General features: G+C 36.0%; 1 long non-coding RNA gene across 1 annotated transcript; it reads right to left on the minus strand.

Moving 5' to 3' along the window:
• Positions 1-1,305: 1,305 nt before the first annotated feature.
• On the minus strand, positions 1,306-8,156 carry LOC127011766 (uncharacterized). The gene is made up of 3 exons (XR_007765085.1): positions 7,942-8,156; positions 5,160-5,290; positions 1,306-1,829 (listed from the first exon to the last, which is right to left on the minus strand). It is a non-coding gene; the product is annotated as an uncharacterized LOC127011766 (long non-coding RNA).
• Positions 8,157-8,431: the final 275 nt, after the last annotated feature.

Here is an 8,431-nt window from a genome sequence, read left to right on the forward strand (position 1 = left end):
ATCCTGCTCTATATCTAAGCGTTCATATCAATTTTGAAGCTACGAATCATTCCGCCTCACAACGCGTTAAGTGTTTTAGGAACACTGACTATACGGGATTACATTCCCACTTTGACCGCCTAAACCGCCTATACTCTTTGTTCTTTGGTTTAATGAATCGGTTTGCTCTGCCTTAGATACCTTTGTCCCCGAAGTTACCGTTGGAAACTCATTAAAGCCCCCTTGGTTCTCCAGGCATTTGTCCTACCTTAAAAAAAACAAAATCGCGTCTTTTTAAAAGATATACAAAATCCGGGTCCGCCACAGATTTTTCCCAATATTTTATTGCCCGATCTAATTTCGTAATATCCAATAATCAATGTTATGCTAAGTATATTGTATATATTGTAGACAAAATATCAGATCTGACCCCAAAAAAATTATATTCCTTTGCAATGTCTAAAAGAAAATCTAATGTATTTCCGCCATGTCTCCATTTGGGTAATCTTTCAGAATCTTCCGATATTAACATTTCTAACCTCTTTGCTACTTTCTTTCAATCTACATACTCTTCTCTCTCCTATAACTCATCGACTAGTTATCCATACGCTTTGCCCCACATTAATAATATCCACATTCCACCTTTTAAAATCAGTGACGTTCTAAATGGTATGTTGACTATTGACGAGTCTTTCTCTGCAGGTCCGGGTAAAATTCCGAGTTGCATTATCAAACAGTGTGCTGCATCTCTTTGCGGCCAAATCACTTTTCTACTTAACCTCTCATTGCAACAGTCATTCTTTCCAAGTCTTTGGAAGACATCTTTTTTAATCCCTCTTCATAAGAAAGGTACTAAAACTGATGTCGGTAACTACCGAGATATTGCCAAGCTGTCTGCGATCCCGAAGCTTTTCGTACGTCTAGTTACCTGTCAGATTCAGCATATGTGTAGTTCAATTATTTCAACCTCCCAACACCGATTTGTTAAGAAACGTTCTACTTCTACGAATCTTCTCGAATTTTCGTGTCTAATTCATTGTAGTTTTCTCCAGAAGAAACAAACAGATGTCTTATTCACTGATTTCAGCAAGGCGTTCGATTCGGTTAACCACTCTTTACTTATTTATAAACTATCTCTCATTGGATTTCCTCCCTACTTACTTGATTGGATTTCGTCATACTTGTCGAATAGATCTCAACGTGTATTGTTCAAAAACGAAGTATCTTCTCTGGTAAATGTTACTTCAGGCGTACCACAAGGTAGTCACCTGGGACCATTACTATTCGTTTTGTTTATTAATGACCTCCCACAGGTATGTATGCAGCTGATGTGAAAATCTGTATGTCGTTTTCTAATTTAAGCTCACATCTTCTTATTCAGCCTGACCTCAATAAGTTTCAGGCTTGGGCCTCAACAAACTTGTTATCACTAAATTATTCAAAATGCAAAACAATGTCGTTCTTCCGCACTACTTTTCACACAACCTCGTACACCCTTAGAAACTCCTTATTGGAGCGCCTGGTGAAAATTAATTATTTTTGTGCGTTGTTCGATCAAAAACTTTGTTTCAATAGCCATATCTCAGTTATAGTTAATAAAGCTACTGGCGTCTTAGCCTTTATTAAGCGTTGGGAAAAGCAGTTCAATGATCCGTATACAACTAAATCGTTATACGTAAGCCTAGTTCGCCCAATTATTAAGTACTGTTCTGAGGTATGGAATACCAACAGAACTTAATAGAATCGGTTCGAAAACAATTTTTGTTATTTGCTTTGCGCAACCTTAATTGGGATCATGATCGGCACTCACCACCTTATTTGTGCAGGCTAAAATTGATTGACCTAAACACCTTAAAACACCGCAGATTTTGTAACTGCGTAATATTTTACACAAACTGCTGACCGGTGCGGTGTGTTCTCCTACTCTGTTGAGAGACATAAATATTGCTGTCCCGTCAAGATACACTCGTGCCTTCCGACCTATCCGTCTACCAATTGTGAGATCTAATTTTTCCCTTCATGAACGATTCCGTGTTTTATGTACTTATTATAATTTAGCCTATCAATGTATATCTTTTGAGTCTTCTATTGATTCTATATCTTCTCAAATTTACTGTAACCTCGAATCACTAAATGTATAAATGTATTAACTGTTAATTTGTTAAGTTAGCTGTCCATAGTAAACTATAAGCCAAATAAATAAACAAATTTTCGGACTAATTTTCCGATCGTTCCTATGGCAGCTAATTTGATAAAATTTAATTTGAAATTCAAAACCAAATAAAAAATGTTATTTCCAAGCGTCGGACCATATATGTTAAAAAACACCGAAGATATAATATGATATGACTATATGATATAGTCGTCCGATTTTGATAAAATTTAATTCGAAATTCAGAACTAATTTAAAAATGTTATATCTAAGCTTAGAAAGGTATAGAGGTAAAAAACACCAAAGATATACTTTTTTTTAAATTTTTTCCTCGATAGTTCCTATGAGAGCTATAAGATATAATTGTCCGATCCGGCTGGTTCCGATTTATATACTACCTGCAAACCGATAGCCCGATAGCTTCTGTTCTTGTGACGCTGATCAAGAATATATATACTTTATGGGGTCGGAAACATCTCCTGCACTGCGTTGCATACTTCTGACTGAAATCATTATACCCTCTGCAAGGGTATACAAAAAAATATTTATATTTAACAATAATGGTTTAACATTCTCGTTATTATTTTTTTCATTTTGCTATATATATATTTACTGTTTATATTTTTATATTTTCATGCCTTTTCTCGGCATAGTTTAAGTAATGATATATATTTTTAGCTTTTAATAAAATTTTGTAATGCTTTTCTATGACGAAAAACTCGCCGCAGCTAGCTTTGTCTCGTAATATAGAATATCACTTGAAGAAGCGGTCGCTCAGGCTATTAGGCGGCGAGGGTGACCAAGAACTCCAGTACATCGAAGTTTTTAGTTTGGCGATGCACGCGAGTATCTATGTATGTATTATTATAAATGGGCATTCCGAGATATCAGAAGACCATCAAAAACATGTCGGAACATGCGCTGGTATCTCAAGATAACAACTGGCCTAAAATCTTTGTCCATAGCTGTAGCAGTTCGTTACGTATCTGGAACATCTTATCTAAATTGCCCGACTCTCTCAAGAGCAAGAAACAGATACCTCGGTGCCCCAGTACTGCCATCACTAGGAAACGCCTCCAGCAAGGAACCAGGCGAACTTCTTGCATTCGCCAAAAACACCTCGATCCTTGTGGACATAAAAACTTCTTAACTAATCTCAAGGTTCATACACATCAATCGGACAACTGCGGCTGCTTGAGGACCGTCCGGGTTAACCTAATTTACTAAGCTTCTGGTTTTTTGGAGGTTTCGCCATATTTTCCGTGAACCGCCGTTCACCGTACTGATAATTCAGGAAAGCGCCCATAAAACTTTCATGGCTTCCTAACTCAGACTCTTTATAATTTATGATGGGTTAACTAATTTGTCACTTGGGCAAGATAATTCCATAACAAAATCTAGAGAAAGGATCCTTGACCTAGTTTCCAGATGCGATCCTGTGTCCACACCGGAAGATTGGTAACATCCTGCTCTATATCTAAGCGTTCATATCAATTTTGAAGCTACGAATCATTCCGCCTCACAACGCGTTAAGTGTTTTAGGAAAACTGACTATACGGGATTACATTCCCACTTTGACCGCCTAAACCGCCTATACTCTTTGTTCTTTGGTTTAATGAATCGGTTTGCTCTGCCTTAGATACCTTTGTCCCCGAAGTTACCGTTGGAAACTCATTAAAGCCCCCTTGGTTCTCCAGGCATTTGTCCTACCTTAAAAAAAACGAAATCGCGTCTTTTTAAAAGATATACAAAATCCGGGTCCGCCACAGATTTTTCCCAATATTTTTTTGCCCGATCTAATTTCGTAATATCCAATAATCAATGTTATGCTAAGTATATTGTATATATTGTAGACAAAATATCAGATCTGACCCTAAAAAATTATATTCCTTTGCAATGTCTAAAAGAAAATCTAATGTATTTCCGCCATGTCTCCATTTGGGTAATCTTTCAGAATCTTCCGATATTAACATTTCTAACCTCTTTGCTACTTTCTTTCAATCTACATACTCTTCTCTCTCCTATAACTCATCGACTAGTTATCCATACGCTTTGCCCCACATTAATAATATCCACATTCCACCTTTTAAAATCAGTGACGTTCTAAATGGTATGTTGACTATTGACGAGTCTTTCTCTGCAGGTCCGGGTAAAATTCCGAGTTGCATTATCAAACAGTGTGCTGCATCTCTTTGCGGCCAAATCACTTTTCTACTTAACCTCTCATTGCAACAGTCATTCTTTCCAAGTCTTTGGAAGACATCTTTTTTAATCCCTCTTCATAAGAAAGGTTCTAAAACTGATGTCGGTAACTACCGAGATATTGCCAAGCTGTCTGCGATCCCGAAGCTTTTCGTACGTCTAGTTACCTGTCAGATTCAGCATATGTGTAGTTCAATTATTTCAACCTCCCAACACCGGTTTGTTAAGAAACGTTCTACTTCTACGAATCTTCTCGAATTTTCGTGTCTAATTCATTGTAGTTTTCTCCAGAAGAAACAAACAGATGTCTTATTCACTGATTTCAGCAAGGCGTTCGATTCGGTTAACCACTCTTTACTTATTTATAAACTATCTCTCATTGGATTTCCTCCCTACTTACTTGATTGGATTTCGTCATACTTGTCGAATAGATCTCAACGTGTATTGTTCAAAAACGAAGTATCTTCTCTGGTAAATGTTACTTCAGGCGTACCACAAGGTAGTCACCTGGGACCATTACTATTCGTTTTGTTTATTAATGACCTCCCACAGGTATGTATGCAGCTGATGTGAAAATCTGTATGTCGTTTTCTAATTTAAGCTCACATCTTCTTATTCAGCCTGACCTCAATAAGTTTCAGGCTTGGGCCTCAACAAACTTGTTATCACTAAATTATTCAAAATGCAAAACAATGTCGTTCTTCCGCACTACTTTTCACACAACCTCGTACACCCTTAGAAACTCCTTATTGGAGAGCATGGTGAAAATTAATGATCTTGGTGCGTTGTTCGATTTGTCCAGGCTTAAATTGATTGATCTAAACACCTTAAAACACCGCAGATTTTGTAACGGCGTAATATTTATACACAAACTGCTGACCGGTGCGGTGTGTTCTCCTACTCTGTTGAGAGACATAAATATTGCAGTCCCGTCAAGATACACTCGTGCCTTCCGACCTATCCTTCTACCAATTGTGAGATCTTATTTTTCCCTTCATGAACCATTCCGTGTTTTATGTACTTATTATAATTAAGCCTATCAATGTATATCTTTTGAGTCTTCTATTGATTCTATATCTTCTTCAAATTTACTGTAACCTCGAATCACTAAATGTATAAATGTATTAACTGTTAATTTGTTAAGTTCGCTGTCCATAGTAAACTATAAGCCAAATAAATAAATAAATTTTCGGACTAATTTTCCGATCGTTCCTATGGCAGCTATTTTGATAAAATTTAATTTGAAATTCAAAACCAAATAAAAAATGTTATTTCCAAGCGTCGGAGGATATATGTTAAAAACAGCGAAGATATAATATGATATGACTATATGATATAGTCGTCCGATTTTGATAAAATTTAATTCGAAATTCAGAACTAATTTAAAAATGTTATATCTAAGCTTAGAAAGGTATAGAGGTAAAAAACACCAATGATATACTTCTTTATTTAATTTTTTCCCCGATAGTTTCTATGAGAGCTATAAGATATAATTGCCGATCCGGCTGGTTCCGATTTATGTACTACCTGCAAACCGATAGCCCGATAGCTTCTCGTCTTGTGACGCTGATCACCTGGGACCATTACTATTCATTTTGTTTATTAATGACCTCCCACAGGTGATGTCCCACTGCACCACTTTTATGTATGTCGTTTTCTAATTTAAGCTCACATCTTCTTATTTAGCCTGACCTCAATAAGTTTCAGGCTTGGGCCTCAACAAACTTGTTATCACCAAATTATTCAAAATGCAAAACTATGTCGTTCTTCCGCACTACTTTTCACACAACCTCGTACACCCTTAGAAACTCCTTATTGGAGCGCCTGGTGAAAATTAATTATTTTTGTGCGTTGTTTGATCAAAAACTTTGTTTCAATAGCCATATCTCAGTTATAGTTAATAAAGCTACTGGCGTCTTAGCCAAGCGTTGGGAAAAACAGTTCAATGATTCGTATACAACTAAATCGTTATACGTAAGCCTAGTTCGCCCAATTATTGAGTACTGTTCTGAGGTATGGAATACCAACAGAACTAAATAGAATCGGCTCAAAAACAATTTTTGTTATTTGCTTTGCGCAACCTTAATTGGGATCATGATCGGCACTTACCACCTTATTTGTCCAGGCTTAAATTGATTGACCTAAACACCTTAAAACACCGCAGATTTTGTAACGGCGTAATATTTATACACAAACTGCTGACCGGTGCGGTGTGTTCTCCTACTCTGTTGAGAGACATAAATATTGCAGTCCCGTCAAGATACACTCGTGCCTTCCGACCTATCCTTCTACCAATTGTGAGATCTTATTTTTCCCTTCATGAACCATTCCGTGTTTTATGTACTTATTATAATTAAGCCTATCAATGTATATCTTTTGAGTCTTCTATTGATTCTATATCTTCTTCAAATTTACTGTAACCTCGAATCACTAAATGTATAAATGTATTAACTGTTAATTTGTTAAGTTAGCTGTCCATAGTAAACTATAAGCCAAATAAATAAATAAATTTTCGGACTAATTTTCCGATCGTTCCTATGGCAGCTATTTTGATAAAATTTAATTTGAAATTCAAAACCAAATAAAAAATGTTATTTCCAAGCGTCGGAGGATATATGTTAAAAACAGCGAAGATATAATATGATATGACTATATGATATAGTCGTCCGATTTTGATAAAATTTAATTCGAAATTCAGAACTAATTTAAAAATGTTATATCTAAGCTTAGAAAGGTATAGAGGTAAAAAACACAAAAGATATACTTTTTTTTTTACTTTTTTCCCCGATAGTTCCTATGAGAGCTATAAGATATAATTGCCGATCCGGCAGGTTCCGATTTATGTACTACCTGCAAACCGATAGCCCGATAGCTTCTCGTCTTGTGACGCTGATCACCTGGGACCATTACTATTCATTTTGTTTATTAATGACCTCCCACAGGTGATGTCCCACTGCACCACATTTATGTATGTCGTTTTCTAATTTAAGCTCACATCTTCTTATTCAGCCTGACCTCAATAAGTTTCAGGCTTGGGCCTCAACAAACTTGTTATCACCAAATTATTCAAAATGCAAAACAATGTCGTTCTTCCGCACTACTTTTCACACAACCTCGTGCACCCTTAGAAACTCCTTATTGGAGCGCCTGGTGAAAATTAATTATTTTTGTGCGTTGTTCGATCAAAAACTTTGTTTCAATAGCCATATCTCAGTTATAGTTAATAAAGCTACTGGCGTCTTAGCCTTTATTAAGCGTTGGGAAAAGCAGTTCAATGATCCGTATACAACTAAATCGTTATACGTAAGCCTAGTTCGCCCAATTATTAAGTACTGTTCTGAGGTATGGAATACCAACAGAACTTAATAGAATCGGTTCGAAAACAATTTTTGTTATTTGCTTTGCGCAACCTTAATTGGGATCATGATCGGCACTCACCACCTTATTTGTGCAGGCTAAAATTGATTGACCTAAACACCTTAAAACACCGCAGATTTTGTAACTGCGTAATATTTTACACAAACTGCTGACCGGTGCGGTGTGTTCTCCTACTCTGTTGAGAGACATAAATATTGCTGTCCCGTCAAGATACACTCGTGCCTTCCGACCTATCCGTCTACCAATTGTGAGATCTAATTTTTCCCTTCATGAACGATTCCGTGTTTTATGTACTTATTATAATTTAGCCTATCAATGTATATCTTTTGAGTCTTCTATTGATTCTATATCTTCTCAAATTTACTGTAACCTCGAATCACTAAATGTATAAATGTATTAACTGTTAATTTGTTAAGTTAGCTGTCCATAGTAAACTATAAGCCAAATAAATAAACAAATTTTCGGACTAATTTTCCGATCGTTCCTATGGCAGCTATTTTGATAAAATTTAATTTGAAATTCAAAACCAAATAAAAAATGTTATTTCCAAGCGTCGGACCATATATGTTAAAAAACACCGAAGATATAATATGATATGACTATATGATATAGTCGTCCGATTTTGATAAAATTTAATTCGAAATTCAGAACTAATTTAAAAATGTTATATCTAAGCTTAGAAAGGTATAGAGGTAAAAAACACCAAAGATATACTTTTTT

The sequence above is a fragment of the Drosophila biarmipes genome, unplaced genomic scaffold (assembly GCF_025231255.1).
Source record: "Drosophila biarmipes strain raj3 unplaced genomic scaffold, RU_DBia_V1.1 ptg000008l, whole genome shotgun sequence".
NCBI lineage: Eukaryota > Metazoa > Arthropoda > Insecta > Diptera > Drosophilidae > Drosophila > Drosophila biarmipes.